At 42.6% G+C, this 15,571-nt stretch overlaps 1 long non-coding RNA gene across 1 annotated transcript in view; it reads left to right on the top strand.

The window, feature by feature from the left end:
* Positions 1-4,558, top strand: part of LOC125914763 (uncharacterized) — a 46,661-nt gene extending 42,103 nt beyond the window's left edge. Inside the window, exon 3 of the long non-coding RNA XR_007455417.1 lies at positions 3,919-4,558. This is a non-coding gene — a long non-coding RNA (uncharacterized LOC125914763). The remainder of the gene's footprint in view (positions 1-3,918) is intronic.
* The last annotated feature ends 11,013 nt before the right edge of the window (positions 4,559-15,571 follow it).

Consider the following 15,571-nt stretch of genomic DNA (forward strand, 5'->3'; position numbering starts at 1 on the left):
ACGTCTTTATTGCTGGCAGTCACATGTGCATGTCTATTTTTATGGGGCACAGGCTATGAGAGCCAGGTTGCTGTTTTTGACCTTAGCAGGTGCACTGGATGTAAAACAAACATTATTTTTTGGTTGTATAGGTTTTTTGGCATTGATAAGTAACAACATCTTTGTTTTCTTTGCATGTTTCTCTGCAGATCAGGACTTAGGAACACTGATGTGTATGGTTCTAGCCTTTAGTATAAAGGGATTGGTAGCAGTCACTGATTGGCTTCCTTGAATCCTATTTAACTTGTTTTGACTTCTAACCACTTTTATGGTCAAAGTGAGGACAATGGCAATACTATCCTCCTGGTATCATGTAGTTTGCTCATGTGCTATTGAAGTCATTGTCCTTCTTTACCCAACATGGTCTCAAATTGACTTCCCCTGTCAATTATGCAACCTTCTATCATGATTGTGGATTACAAGGAACCAACCTGGCGTGCAGACCCAGGCAGGATTCTGTTAATGAATTTGTAAAGAAGAATGGGTCCTTACAATACAGAGATGTCATCCTCTTAAGTTAGGTGGAAGAAAAGCTCAATGGAATTATCACAATCTCATCTTCTTAATAAAAGAACATTTAAAAAGCCTCATGTAGGTCTTAGGGATTCAGGTTTGCTGAGACTCTCCAGGAGGAACTGGGTATATTTAAAAGCAGGCTTTCATCTAAAAAGTAGGAACAGGAACAGGAACAGTGGGAGATTGAAAGAAAAATAAAGTCATTTTTATTAGATCTAAGAAAGAGAAGAATTTCCTCAAGAAAAAGTTGAGATTGAATAGCCTAAGCTAGGCAGGTAAGAAAAGGAAAAATGAGATCCATTAGATTGTAACAAAAGACCGGGTCTTGGAGGCTGGATAAGAGGGATCTGAAAGGAGGACATAGGCTGAGATCCTGGAGTCCAGGAGATCTAGGAGACTCTGGGCCAAATTCTCCTCTGCAGGCCTGACTCCCCCTTAACTCCTGCCATATATTTGGTGATTCAGTGTTTCCTCTTCTCCAGAGAAAGAAGGAAGTGATACATTGGGACAGTTAGTTATTGTTCTCAAGTTAAAGCACATTCAAAATGTGAATGCACTTTTCCCAGAAGGTAAATTTTATATCATTATAACCTATGGCTAATCCAATGCTTGCCAAGCATTCAAAAATTGTGGTAGCTTGATCTTTGAGGTCAGTTTATAAAACTTACCCCCAGTGATTGGATGCCTCTAATCATTTCTGACCTATCATTTCTTGCTCAGGAAGTTTTATAGAGAGGACCAGAGCACATCCACCTGCTGCCCCACTTGGCAGGAGTGATCTGATTGTGGACCAGCCCTCCATGCCTGCTGCCCTCAAAGGGAGGGAGTCCAGCTTGGGTAGGTGTCTGAAAGCATTTAACTCAAGAGCAGAAGGCTAAAACTCATGAATGATATCTAAACGTTGAGTAGTCTGTGTGGAATCAAGGACAGAGTGGTAGTGACACAGCATGTATGGAGTAGCCTTGGAGTCAGTCAATGAATGGTTCAGGCCTGCAGAGATTGGCCTCTGGTCTCTAAGTCTCTCTGTGCCCTGGAATGTCTGCCTCCCGGACGATTTTAGAAGAAACGCAGTTCGGTCTTATTCTAAAGATGTTGGCAAGCACCTCTAATACCATGCTAGACAAATGGAAAAGGGAAAGGAAATATAGCCAAGCATTTTGCTTGCCACAGGGGGACTAAGAGAGCTTTTGAACCTGGGGAGTGCCTAGGGTACAAAGAGGTCCAACAGAGGAGGGCAGCAAGATCTCAGAGTCAAGAGGCCCAGGGAGTCAAGAAGCCCGTATTGTCACTCTTCTTAGTGCTGTGGATGGGGAGTAGAAATAAAAGTCAAGGGGAAGCTTGGAGATGGGACTTTTTGGACAGATTTGAGATAGGAAGACTAAAGAGATGAGCATTGAAAATTGTAATCAGAATTAAATGAGTTTCACGGTAGCACAGGGATTGTAGGTGGGAAATACAGCTGTTGTTTATCCCCCCCAGGGAAGGTTCCTGGGAAATCTATGGAAGGAAAAGAGATAAGAGATAGGGAGGGTAGATAGACACACCAACTGGAAATAAGGAGAGAAACAACAGATTGTGTGTAGTCCTGGGATAATTGTTGTCTGGTAGGGAGGTATTTCCTGATGCAGGATTGTTCAAATTAGGGAATAGAGCATGGTCAAGATTAGTTTGAGCAATGGATGCCTTTTTCAGACCCACCAAGAAATCTTTGACTTTATTTCTTTCCTTACGGGGGCACCAAGAGAATATGCAAGAATGGGTAAGAGAGATAAATAGCTGGGCTAGAAAGAAAAAGGGAAGCAAAAGGAAGGAAGGCTGTGGGATTTAGTCTTAGATGTGAGAGAGGAGGAATAGACTCAGCTTAAAAAGAAGGTTAAGAGGGGCACCTGGGTGGCTCAGTCGGTTGAGCGTCCGACTTCAGCTCAGGTCATGATCTCACAGTCTGTGAGTTTGAGCCCTGCCTTGGGCTCTGTGGTGACAGCTCAGAGCCTGGAGCCTGGTTCAGATTCTGTTCTCCCTCTCTCTCTGCCCCTCCCCTGCTCATGCTCTGTCTTTCTCTGTCTCAAAAATAAATAAAAACATTTTAAAAAATAAAAAAAAAAAGAAGGTTAAGATCGGGAAGACTCAGCTCAAATGCCTATTGCAGTGAGGAGCAGAAAAACAGAGAAGTGGAACATTAGGGGCCTGTTGCACCATGACTAATGGAAGGAGGAGAAAGGTCTGTTTCTGTGTTGCTGAAGTATAGGTATCATTCTCCCTTTGTGGATCTCAAGGTGTCAATTGGCTTGGAGCTAGGAGGAGTAGAAAGCCCAATTTGACCTCAAGTCAATCAGGCTTCTCCAATCCAGTTTCACCGTTTGCAGAACTAAGCTTTGCTTCCATTTGGAGGCCCGACTCTGTTTCTCAGTTTGCTCAGAATTCAGTGTAGAGAGTGATCAATTAGACTAAAAAATAACCAGACTTTTATGTGTTAGGCTCTGTCCTAAGTTCTCTACATGCATCTTTTCATTTAAATTTCCCCAAAGCCTTGTGCAATGGATTGAAGTACCCCTTAGTGCATAATATCAAAGGGTACATGGGATCAGCATGACTTATTACTGGTGATGTTGACCTTGACTACTTGGTTAGGGTGGTGTCTGTCAGATGAGTCCCCTGCAGTGTTATTATTTTTCCCTTTTCATACTCCATTCATTACATACTGAATGTTTGTGTGTCCCCCCCCCCCATTCATACGTTGAAATCCTAACCCCCAATGTGATGATATTAGGAAGCGGAGCCTTTGGGAGGTGATTGGATCATGAGGGCAGAGCCTACATGGTTGGGATTAGTGCCTTGTAAAAAAGACCCTGGAGAGCTAGCCACGTGAGGATACAATGAGAAGTCAGCAGTGTGCAACCCAGAAGAGGGCCCTCATCAGAACTTGACTGTGCTGGCAGCCTGATCTGAGACTTCCAGCCACCAGAACCGTGAGAAATAAATTTCTGTTCTTCATAAGCCTACCAGTCTCTGGTACTTGGCAAACCTGATGGATATTAACCATAAAGGACTTTATATTTTTAAAAGGCCTCTCCATTCTCTTTATTTCCAAAAATATACTTGTTCATTGTGATTTTTCTCCACACTAGTCTACCTTTTATAAATTCCTCAAAGATGAATATAAGATTCTTAGTCATTTTCACCATTTACGAAGCTGTGTGACTTGGGCGCGTTGCTATCCACTCTGTACATCAAGCAGGGATAACACTAATGCATATGAAGTCTCTTAGCACAAGTGTCTCGTACCAAATAAGCTTCCACCAAATGTTAGCTGCTGTGGTTATTATTACTGCCATTGTTATTATCACTCCTGTCCTTTATCCTCAGAATCTAGCACAGTGTCTGGTGCACAAAAGACGCTTAGAACTGCTTGCAGGACCAGCTGATTGACTGACTGAAAGAGCGAGCGGATGGGTGCCTTCCACGGTAGGCAGCTTTGTCTCCTGAGCTGCTGTCCCAGTATCATCAGTCTCCCATTGCCAGGAAATAAGGAGGTCTTGCTCACCATATGATTTCATCTACTCTATTCTGCACCTCTCCAAATCTCATTGTCAGCTACCAACCACAGCCTAATAAAAGAAGATAAGCAATGGAAGTTCGATTTTCTTTGTCTTTTGTTTTCCACCCTAACGAGCCTGTGAATCTGAAGGGAACAACATGCCAAGTAGCTCCTGATGATTATTTTCAAGAAAGCCCATGTGAGGTTTGGGGCAGAAGGAACACATATGAGTAGTGCTACCTATAGCTCCTCCCCAAAACCACTATTAGAAGACAAGAAATCAATATAAAGTTGGGGATCTATATAGAAGGTCTCATCTCAGAATAGATCCCTGAGTTCAAGCTAATAATACTTCGGCAAAGTGAGTTAATGGCAGTAAGAGTCCAAACTCTGGCTTTATACAATGTACATTCTAATTCCACTTCCAGTACTTACACTGCTGATAAATTACTGAAGCTCTCTGAGACTCACGTTCTTCATCTGTCAAATGGGGCTTTGTGAATGGTGAAAGTGGGTAGGAACCTTATTTATCCTGGAGGAGTTCGTAAAGAATAGATTAATGTGAACAAAAATCACAATGAACGAGTATATTGGAAATTAGGAGAATGGAAAGACTTTTTGAAAATATCAAGTCCTTTATGTTTAATATCCATCAGGTTTGCCAAGAGTCAACATGCCTGGGCTTCTTTCTTGGACTCTGCATGATAAACACTTCCGCCTTCTGGACCCCCTCCCCACCCAACTGTTTCCCCTGGGGATCTTTAGTGTCACAGGTGATGTGGCGGCTTGAATTGCCCATTGGGCTGCAGGCTGACACCAGGGTGTCGTTCCTAGCCTACGGAAGGGACCCAGCCCAGGATACCTTGGTAATCTGGAGCAGGTAGCCCGACTGCATGAGGGGTAGGGACGGAGCATCCCCTTACTGTGTCCTCTGTGCCAGGAACATCCATTACTGTGTCTGCCTGTGCAGGCCAGAGACGCCACAGCTGCTGAGGAGACTGCAGATGGCTCTTCGTGTAACCTCTTTTAGTTGGCACAAAAGCATTTTGCTGGTTCTTTCCACGTTTGCCCGGCCCGATGGGGTCAAGGCACGAGCGGCATCCTTCCTGCTGAATCTCTTTTAATTAATTGCTTAATAGCCACCATTCTTTTTCTCGTCACCATGCTGCCGTCAGGGGCCTTAATTCCTGTAAGGCAGCGTGTGCTGAGTTCAGCCTGGGCAGTGGGCGTACCCCGATATGCGCCTGTGTCCCTGAAGTGGGCAGACCAGCCTTCTGTTTGCACACGCTGGGCGGCTGTGCATGCACACTGACTGCTAAGTACTCATTTACCCACGGTGGGTCTCTGAAATTGCAAATGTGGAGGTGGGATGGCAGTATGGGGGTGGGTGAGAAGTGGGATGGTGTGTGTTGCATGCGACAGGTGCCCCCATTGTGTCCGCTTTTGAATGTGCAGTCGCGGAGCTAATGACACCTCTCAATTAAATTGCAGTTTCGCTCTCAGTCGCTTTGCCCTATTGTCCAGGCCACTTGACCTGTCAGGCAGAGAGGAGGGGGTGTGTGAGAAAGGAAAATCCCCTCGCTGCTCCCAGGGACAGAAGCCTGTTCGCATTCTGAGGGGCCCTCAACTTTTCAGAGCTGGCTCAGCTTATCTCTAGACGTAATCGGATGCAAATAAAACAAAGCCTTGGAGCTCTGGCCGTGCAGTGGTCTCTATCTGCACTGCGAGTCACTGTGCCCATAGTAATGGCTCGCCTTGGAAGCCGCTATCAAGTGTGTGCGTGTTTTTCTTTTTGAGAGATGACAGTTCCCAAGTGAAAGGACACTTCAGCTCTGATAAAACTTTCCTTCTATTGTCTGAGTTTCGTGTTTGTTTTCTGGCAAAGCCCACTGCTGCCTGAGCATTGTGTGCTGCGGAACATTTTCCATTTTTGTACAGCGAGGCCAGCCAGGGTCTTTGGGGGGTTCTTACTAGTATTGCCTGAAGCGAATACCACAGCTCAATAGCAATTTAATATTGTAATCAGGGAGCAAACTGTGCAGTTTTGGCACATTGTGATAATTATTAACTACATCTATTAGTGTTACGGTTCTAGTAACTAATATTTACAAAAGGTTCCCTGTGTAGGGGAGACCTTGCCCAGACACAAATGTCTCAGTTATTCCTAAGTGATTGTCAGGGCCCTTTGAGCCAATGTGCATGTTAACTGTTTAAAGATAAAGCATCAATCCTGAGAAATGAGACTTCAAAGGCCTGCTTCATGAATAACAAATTCTCAGGGTGTAAACCTATACTGAGGTCTGGAACATTTTTCTTTTCTTTTTTTTTTTTTTTTTTGAGTTTTTGAGAAAGTTTTCCTGGGGAAGAAAAAAATCCAAGAGATAAGTTAAGAGAGAGACAGAAAGAGAGAGAAAGAAAGAGAGAGAGAGAATGAATCAGAAGATAAAATAAAAAGGAAATACTATTGGTGGCACCCAGGAGAAGTTAAAGCATGTTTCCCCTTTCTGTGACAGTCGAGTCATTCTGGATGATCAGTGTTTGATTTTCTTGGTGCGTTAATGGTGGACCCGGTGTCAGGGGGTGGCTTTGGAGGGTGGGATGCAGTTGTATGCTGCCATTTCCACTGTTTAGCACAGATCTTCAGCAAAATCAGTTACCCCAGGGCCAATGGAACTGACCAAAGGCAGAGCATTCTCTGAGCCTCATAATTCTGCCATGGTTCCACTGATGTTCCCAGACAACACCAGGCCTTGTATCTGTCAGTTATTCTTCTGGGTGAAAAACTGAATAATTTTATGAACTTAAGAGACTTGTTCATTCATAAGTGCGTTCACTGTTTAATTCGTCATTTATTGTGCACCTACTGTGGTATTGTTCTAAGTTCTGGGGATACAATAAGAGGGTAACAATTCCCTGTTCCCATAAAGCTTGCATGGCTCTCAGAGAAGAGCCTAATTAGTATAGTTGATCATTGAACAACACGTGTTTGAACTGCTCAGGTCCATTTATATGCAGATTGTTTTTGATAAATACAATATAGTACTACAAATGTATTTCTTTTTCTTTTTTAAAATTATTATTTATTTAGCATTATTATTATTATTATTATTATTATTATTTAAATGTTTATTTATCCTGAGAGAGAGTGCATACACATGCATGCAAGCAGGGGGATGGGCAAAGAGAGAGGGAGAGAGAATCCCAGGCAGGCTCTATAGTCAGCCCAGAGCCCAGTGTGGGGCCTAATCTCACAATTCCCGAGATCATGACCTGAGCTGAAATCAAGAGTCAGAGGCTCAACCAACTGAGCTATCCAGGTGCCCCATCTTTTTAAAATAAAGTTTATTTATTTTGAGAGAGAGAGAGAGAGAGAGAGAGAGAGAGAGAGAGAGTGTGTGTGTGTGTGTGAGCAGGGGAGGAGCAGAGAGAGAGGGAGAGAGAAAATTCCAAGCAGGCTCTGTGCTCAGTGTGTAGCTGGACAAGGGGTTTGATCTCATGACCCACCATGAGATCCTGACCTGAACTGAAATCAGGAGTCGGACACTCAACTGACTGAGCCATCCAGGTGCCCCTGTATTTCTCTTTCTTATGATTTTCTTAATAAAATTCTATGTCTCTGGATTACTTCGTTGTAAGAATATAGTATGTAATATATATAACATACAAAATAATGTGTGAATTGACAGTTCATGTTATCACCAAAACTTCTAATCAATAGTAGGCTATTAGTAGTTAAGTTTTTGGAGATTCAAAAGTTATACACAGATTTTTGACTACACGGGGAGGGTGTTGGTGCCCTTAACGTCCACATTGTTCAAGGGTCAAGTGTAATTGGATGAATATAGGAATAAAGCAGCTGGGAGAGTGACTATAAGTTGGTCATGGAAGTCCTCTGAGCAGATGACATTTGACCAGAAACTGGGAATAAGGATGAGAAGAGCCATGGCCCTCATTAAAAAACGCTTCTTGAAATTCATTCATTTGTCATTCCCATGGCCTTGGGTTTTTAATCTGCTGTCTGTGGAACTCTTGGGCAGTGTTTCCCAAAGTGTTTTAAAAATGATCTGCATTATAATAACCCTGGGGTTTTGTTTAAAATGCAAACTCCTGGGGCACCTGGGTGGCTCAGTCTATTGGGCGTCTGACTTTGGCTCAGGTCATGATCTCACAGCTCATGAGTTCGAGCCCCTCATTGGGCTCTGTGCTGACAGCTCAGAGCCTGGAGCCTGCTTCAGATTCTGTGTCCACCTCTCTCTCTCTGCTCCTCCCCTGCTCATGCTCTCTCTCTCAAAAATAAATAAACATTAAAAAAAATAAAAACTTTTAAAATGCAAACTCCTGGACTCTCTTCCAGACCTACTTAGAATTTCTGGGTTGGGGTCTTGGAATCTGCATTTTAAAGTGCTGTAGTGGAATTGATGAGCCTTCTGTAACCATATGCTAAGCGTTGTGTGTGCATGCTTGTATATCAGATTTCAGAGTACTCTATCTCCCTTCCCCTCCACACACACACACACACACACACACACACACACACACAGACACGCAATGTTGAGGAGCTAAAGAGGAACTCGGGGCCTTTCCTATGTCTCATTCTACTTCCAGAGAAAAGAAATTTGGTTGTGAGTCAACCAACATAGATTCTCCAAGAAAATATGGTGATTTGCTGTAGTAGGAGGGCAACTTTTATGGGAGGAGGAGTGTCAGGTAGAGTTGGATCAGGAGGAGCCAGAGAGATAAGTTTGAAGGTCATGTTCAGGGCAGAAGTAATGGGCTCAGGGCCAATCGTAGGTCGGCCCCTTAAGAGAGAAGAACACTATCTTCCCTTCCTAGTGGTTGGATGGTAAGAGAGATCTTGGGACGCCTTCTGCTGAGGAGGTAACTTCTCTTTCCCTGGTAAGGACAAGCAAGACCAAGTGAGGTCTAGAAGTGAGAAAGCATAGAATGAATGGCTGGGGTGGGTTTAGCCTTGACTAAAGATGAAAAATACATGGAGGATATGTCACCATTTCTCCTTCAAATCCCTTGGCAGCCATTAGTCATCAATCACAGCAGTTTTCTGCCTCATAATCAATCTAAATGGATGATCTGGGCATCCATTACAAATAGATTAACATGAAACTAGTTGTTATCTCTGGGTTTTAAGGAGAAAGGCAGCAGGAATCTTTGAGGGTTCATCAGAATTCATTCATCCATTCATTCAACAAGTATTTATTGGGATTTACTGTGTGCCAGGCATTGTATTAGGTGCTGGGGATGCAGTGGTGAATAAAATAGACAAAAATCTCTGCTGTCTTACATCTCTTGTTCTGGTAGAATGTGAGAGACAATAAACAAAGAAGGAGACATATATGCAAAATGTTAGGTAATAGTAAGTGCTATGGGGGAAAAACAGAACAGAGTAGGCAGGGTTTTGTTGTTGTTGTTGTTGTTTTAATGTTTTTTAAGAGACAACTTCATGGAAGTGACATTTAAGTGGAGACCTAGAGGAAGTGAGGCAGTGAGCCATGTGGGTATCTCCATGGCAGGAGACCAGAAAGAGATTTCTCGTTGAAATGCTAACCAGTAATTAGAGTGTGAAATTGCCTAGAGAGACCTCTGGACCATACATTTCTTGGTAACCAAGCATCAAAGAGGTAGGCAGCTGAATGCAGGGCAGCTTACTGGGGATATGGAGCTCCAAGATGACGATCAGCCAGTCTTCAGGCATGACCAAATCATGGGAGTAGGGAGATAAGCTTCCAGACTCTAGATGCTGTGTGATTAACTGAATGTGAACTAGTCATGAGTCCTTTTAAATTTTATAACAATGGCTAGTATTTGAGTGTTTGCTATGTGTCTGGCATTGTTTTGAGTGCTTAACATGTGTTGACTTTATTTAAATACCGCCTTGAGGTTGATTATTATCAGCTTCACTTTACAAATAAAGAAAGTGAGGCACAGAGACATTGAGTAACGTGCTCAAAATTCCATGTGAATAAATGGCAGAATTGGGATTTTAAATACAGGTAGTCTGACTCCGTAACTCTATGTTTTCTTGCCTCTCAGCTTTACTGTGTAGGAATGATCATACCTTTGAGTTTTAATCTGTATGTTTTTACTCTTACATTTTATGACCTATGATTCATCCTCTGCTTTGTCAAAAGTAGCCACATTTCCTTGAGGGGATTTGGGATTGTGATAGAAGAAGACAGACTCAATACTCAGTCTATTTGACTTTCAAGATGGGCTCTCTTAAGAATCACTAGAGGAGGAAAGCTGAGGACAGATTTTATGGCATAACAATCGATTGGAAAAAGGATACAGGGAAAATCAGTTCATCTTGGAAGAATTGGGTGGGGGCAGGGCAGTGACACCAATTAAATAGTATTTCCTTTTTGTGTTATCTTCTGATTCTCATTCTCTCTCTCTCTCTCTCTTATCTCTTCGATATTTTTTTTTCCCAGGAAACATTTCCTCATAGGGTAAAGGAGCATAAATTTATGCCCTGAAGGGAGGGAGGGTGGGAAATGGGGGGTAGCCCATGGTGAGTTTATTGAGATACTGTTGAGTACCATCAGTGGCATTATCAGAGAAGTCCCTGGAGTGAGCCAATCCTGCAGAAGTTTCCTTGGATGTAAGAGATTGTAGCCAATGGCCTGAGTGGGGGAACTGGGAAGAATTGGATTTGCAGTTCTTGGGTCTATCATGTGAGGGTCGTCTAGTGCCTGCTGCCTGCACATCGCCTATGAATCGTCCAGTAAAAGGAGACGTACCTGTGCCCAGAGACTTTGTTGAATTGCACTCGGATGGGCCTGAGGGTGACAGTCTCCCTGTCCCCTACTCTTCAGTGAGCCAGAGGCAATGGTGATGTAGAAGAGAAAGCCCAAGTACTAGTACTTGGTGAGGTTTAGACTGGTGTGGGTATGAGAGGGCTGGTATGGTGAAAAGCAGTGTGTTGCGATTATATAAGCCAGTACCATCTATGAGTGAGTGGAGGTTCAATTTCTTGCAGTGACATCACGTAGCAGAAAGAAGCAAATGTAGATACTTCTGTTTGGAAAATTCAGTTTTTAAAAAAATGTTTGTCTATTTTTGAGACAGAGACAGAGTGCGATCAGGGGAGGGGCAGAGAGACAGGGAGGCACAGATCCAAAGCAGGCTCCAGGCTCTGAGCTGTCAGCACAGAGCCCGATGTGGGGCTTGAAGTCGTGGACTTTGAGATCATGACCTGAGCTGAAGTCGGACACTTAACTCACTGAGCCCCCCAGATGCCCCAATACTTTGTGTTTGGAAAATTCAGAGGAAGCGTTGGAATTCTAAGAGCAACTGGATTTCTGTAATCAGAGAACATGGATTCTCAGTAAATATAAAAGAGATCTCATTTCCCTTTTTGTTTGTTTGCTTTTTTTGTTTTTGTTTTTGTTTTTGTTTTTGTTTTTGTTTTTGTTTTTGTTTTGAGTGCTCTTAGGTTGTCTGAAGGGCCATGAGCTGCCAGCATGGCCTGTCTTATTCTCACTGGCATTGTCTCATTGTGAAGCACAGGCTCTAGGACCCAGTAGACATTAAATAATGTTTGTGGAATGAATGAATGCTGAGCCCTATATTAGCGAATGAAAATACTACAAAATACTCTAAAACTGTTTAAGTTTTCCTCACTATATGTTTTTCCAGGTTGTTTGTTGAAAAGCCTGTTTCCTTTTGGAGGATTATTAACTGCACAAAAGTCAATGCCATTTCTGAATACTAGCAACAGTATTTCCACTTTTCAAATAGAAGCTGTAATAGTACAAAACATCTCACTTATATGGTCAACAAAGCTATAAAATGTCTTAGAATTCATATGAACAATATAAACAACACCTTCTGGAAAAATCTTAAAACCTACTGAAGGACACAAATGAAGACTAAATAGAATGGAATACAAACTTAAACAGTAAGATCTATAAGACCTGGCGAAAATCAAACTGTCTTAACAGCACCACGTGTGGATGAAAGAATTGCAAAATAGGAGTTTGCATACACAACTTGACCTGTAGGAAAGAAAAGTGGGGCAACCACTTTGGAGAGCAATCGGTGGTATAGTAAGAGAGATAAATTGGAAATAACCGAAATGTCCATTTATGAACAGGGGAACGGATAAATACACTGTGACTGTGTTTAGAACATGGATTAAAACAACATCCTATTGAACAATGTTACAGAGCGTTCTCAAATGAAAACACACACATATGAAGATAACTAACCTATTCTAATTCTCTAGAACTTAAAAATGTTGATCTTGTCATTTTCTTCTTTGTGCAGCACATGATGGATGAATGTCCTTTGGCAAGGTCTCCTCAAGTGAATTAACATGTACATAAATGTATAAAATAGTATGACTGGTTGGCAAGGTTAAAATAAAAAATATATATACCTAGGAAAGATAATGGAAAATGAGAAAAGGTATTCTTTAAATATTTCAGTAGTCCAAAAAGGACACTCAGATAACATTTTACCATGTAAATGACAAAGAAATGTCCCCTGTATGATCTCAAAAGGCATAACTCAGGTTGTGTGAGAAGACGATAGAGAGGGAGATCTTGCATCAAACACACACACACACACACACACACACACACACACACACACACACACACCTTCCTAGTAGTTAATGGTTTCATAGCACCAGAATGCATCTCTTCTTTGTGTCAGTTACCCAATGCAGCACTCCTGGGCATTATTCAGGTGTCCAATCTCCATTGCTTTTGTGTTGCTACCTCATCAACATGCCATGTTCATGGCTGTTGGCAGAGGGGAAGAGAAAGCACAGAGGGTCATGCAGACAATTTTGTGTCCAGGCCTGAAAATGGCAGCTATCATTCCTTCATCATTAGATTGGCCCAATCCCAATCCTGTGACCCCACACACTTCAACTGCAGAGGAGGCTGGGAAGTGCAGTCTTCCTGTATGGCCAAGAAGAGAAAAAGGAAATGGGATTCAAACAGATGGCACTGTCTCTGCCTGATGTGCTAATGCAGAAGACAGTGTGAAAAGGTAGAGCTTTTTATGTTATTTATTTTATTTTTTACAGTGTCCTCTTCACTCCCCTCCTCCAGGGGGAAGATAATATCAGCTATAAATTGCCACCTAGAATAAGTCCCAGTTGTAATAGGAGGATAGAAGGCCAAAGCGATGACATAGTTAGAAAACTTAGAAAAACCTAATATGCTCGAGTCAGCAGGACCTGATGGCTTGCCCTGTAGGAAACTGAATGAATTTTCAACTTTCATCTTAGGACTATTAGCCAGTGTTTCCCCCCAAATCACAGAGGATTGGAAAAGCCCCTCAGGATAGCAAAAGGGTAAATGAGGTGCCCATCTCTGAGAGAAAGACAGGATGACCCTGGAAATTTCAGACCTGTGAGCTCAACATCAATACCTGGGATGATCTTGGAATAAATCATCAAATAATCAATTGGATAGCACCTGAAAGAACATAAAGTACTAAGTAGCAATCAGTAAAGCTTTGTAAAGAGCAAATAGTGCAAGGCCAATTTAATTTCCTTCCATGATTGTGAAAGGCTATATACACCAGGGGAATCGATAGATGGGATCTATCTCAATTTTAGTAAAGATTTTGATTTTTTTAAAAATTAGGCATTGTCTTGGCCATGTTATAAAAGTATGTTCCTGTCTTCACTTCTGCTAGATGCTGGAAGGCTTCAGCCCAGGGGGAGTTATCAATGGCCTTGTATCAATTTGGGGGGGGGGACATATTGAGTGCTATCCCAGAGGTATTGGGGTCAGGATCTATCCTGCTCAATAACTATATTGATGGCCTGGATGAAGGAATTAAGAGTATGCTCATTAAATTTGCAGCTGGCACTAAATTAGGTGGGGTTGTTATTGCTCTGCAAGACAGAAATAAAATTCAAAATGGCCTTGACTCATTGAGAAAATGGCTCCACAAAACTGGGATAAATTTCAGCGGGGACAAGCGTAAAGTAGCACAGGTGCCCCCATAGTCCTAGAACAGTGCCTTGGGCATACTTGGTGCTCAGCAAATATCTGCAGTACCTTCCTTGTGGGGCCGTTGTAAGGATCCAAGTGTGATAATGATGCGGAAGTGCTCTGTAAACTGCAAAGTGCCCTATAAATGGTAAAGGTCTGCACCAATGCAAGGAAAGTTATTATTAAAGGCAAGGAAATATGTCCTGTGAGGCAATGTTAAGGGGTCTGGAGCTGTTTAATCAAGAGAAGAGAAGAGAAGAATAAGGGATGATTTCATGAGAATAACCATTTTATGAAGATTTTCACAAAAGACATGATTATTCTCGATGTCAAGGAAAAATGGGCTTGGATGATACAAGATGAATATCGGTTAGATATGAAGAAGAACTTGCTATCTAGGTTGGGTCCACCTATGGGAAGTGCCCACACTTCTTTTGCCTTGTAGACATTAACATTTGTTCAATGTCGACCTTTCTAGTTCACTGTGACTCCCTGAGAGTAGGGTCTTTGCAGGTCTCTGTTGTATCCCTAGTATCTGGAATAGGATTTGACATATGGTATATGCACAATAAATATTTGTTGAATGAGTTAATGTCAGGGGCATAAAATATTGGCTCAGAACTTGGGGAAGTCATCATTCTTAGATCTTTGGGGGCAGCCAACGCAGATGACTTCTTTGCAGCTTCGGTGTTACCATCCGCGGCTTGGAGCTGTGGGTGTCCTCTCTCCTTCTCAGCTGTTGGATGAGCAAGATGAACTGAGCATGTGTTAAATCATATTTGAAGGCAGGAGCTCTTAATCTAAAGCCTATGCTTTGGCCTCTGGTGGGTCAGGGATCCCCCTGTGGCTAAAACATATTTTCCTGTATATGTGAATGTATCCTTGTTTCTCCCTAGGGAGAGGGGCCATCAGTTAAAGCAGGCTATACTCAGGTTTTAGGAAGAAGTCAAGTAGCAAGAGGGTTGGGTTGCCCTTCCCACGATGGGAAAGATGGCAGAGAAAATGCTTTGGTACAATTTGTGGTATAGGGAGTAGCTACTGCAAGGCTATTCAAACATGGAGTCTGATGGTAGTCATTTGGCACCTGAGAGGTCTGTCCATTGGCAGCAGAATGCCAGCCAATTGTTAGAAACCCAGGCCAGTCCTGGAAGAATGGGTGCTGGGATGTGTGTATGGGGAGGAGGGACTTCAGTCTCAAACTTAGAGGTGTGTGTAAAACTATTTTAGTCTCTAAAATAATGTAATTCTATTAGAACCACCATCCCTCTGGGCTAATTGGAACTAATTTCAAGTGTTTCAGAATTCCCCCGTCTCTAGAGCCATGATAGGATTCTAGGCAGAGTTAGACCCCGTGGAAACTGGTCATATGGCTTCATAAGTTACTGATGAGACATCCATTGTTTAGTCTAGTCTGGGCAACGAGGAAAGATAACTGGTTAGAATCGTGGGGTTTATGGATTGTACCCATGTAAGGTAGGCTTGGGGGCTTGACGGGAGAGCTACAACTCAG

This window comes from Panthera uncia (assembly GCF_023721935.1).
Source record: "Panthera uncia isolate 11264 chromosome D3 unlocalized genomic scaffold, Puncia_PCG_1.0 HiC_scaffold_8, whole genome shotgun sequence".
In the NCBI taxonomy this organism is placed as follows: domain Eukaryota; kingdom Metazoa; phylum Chordata; class Mammalia; order Carnivora; family Felidae; genus Panthera; species Panthera uncia.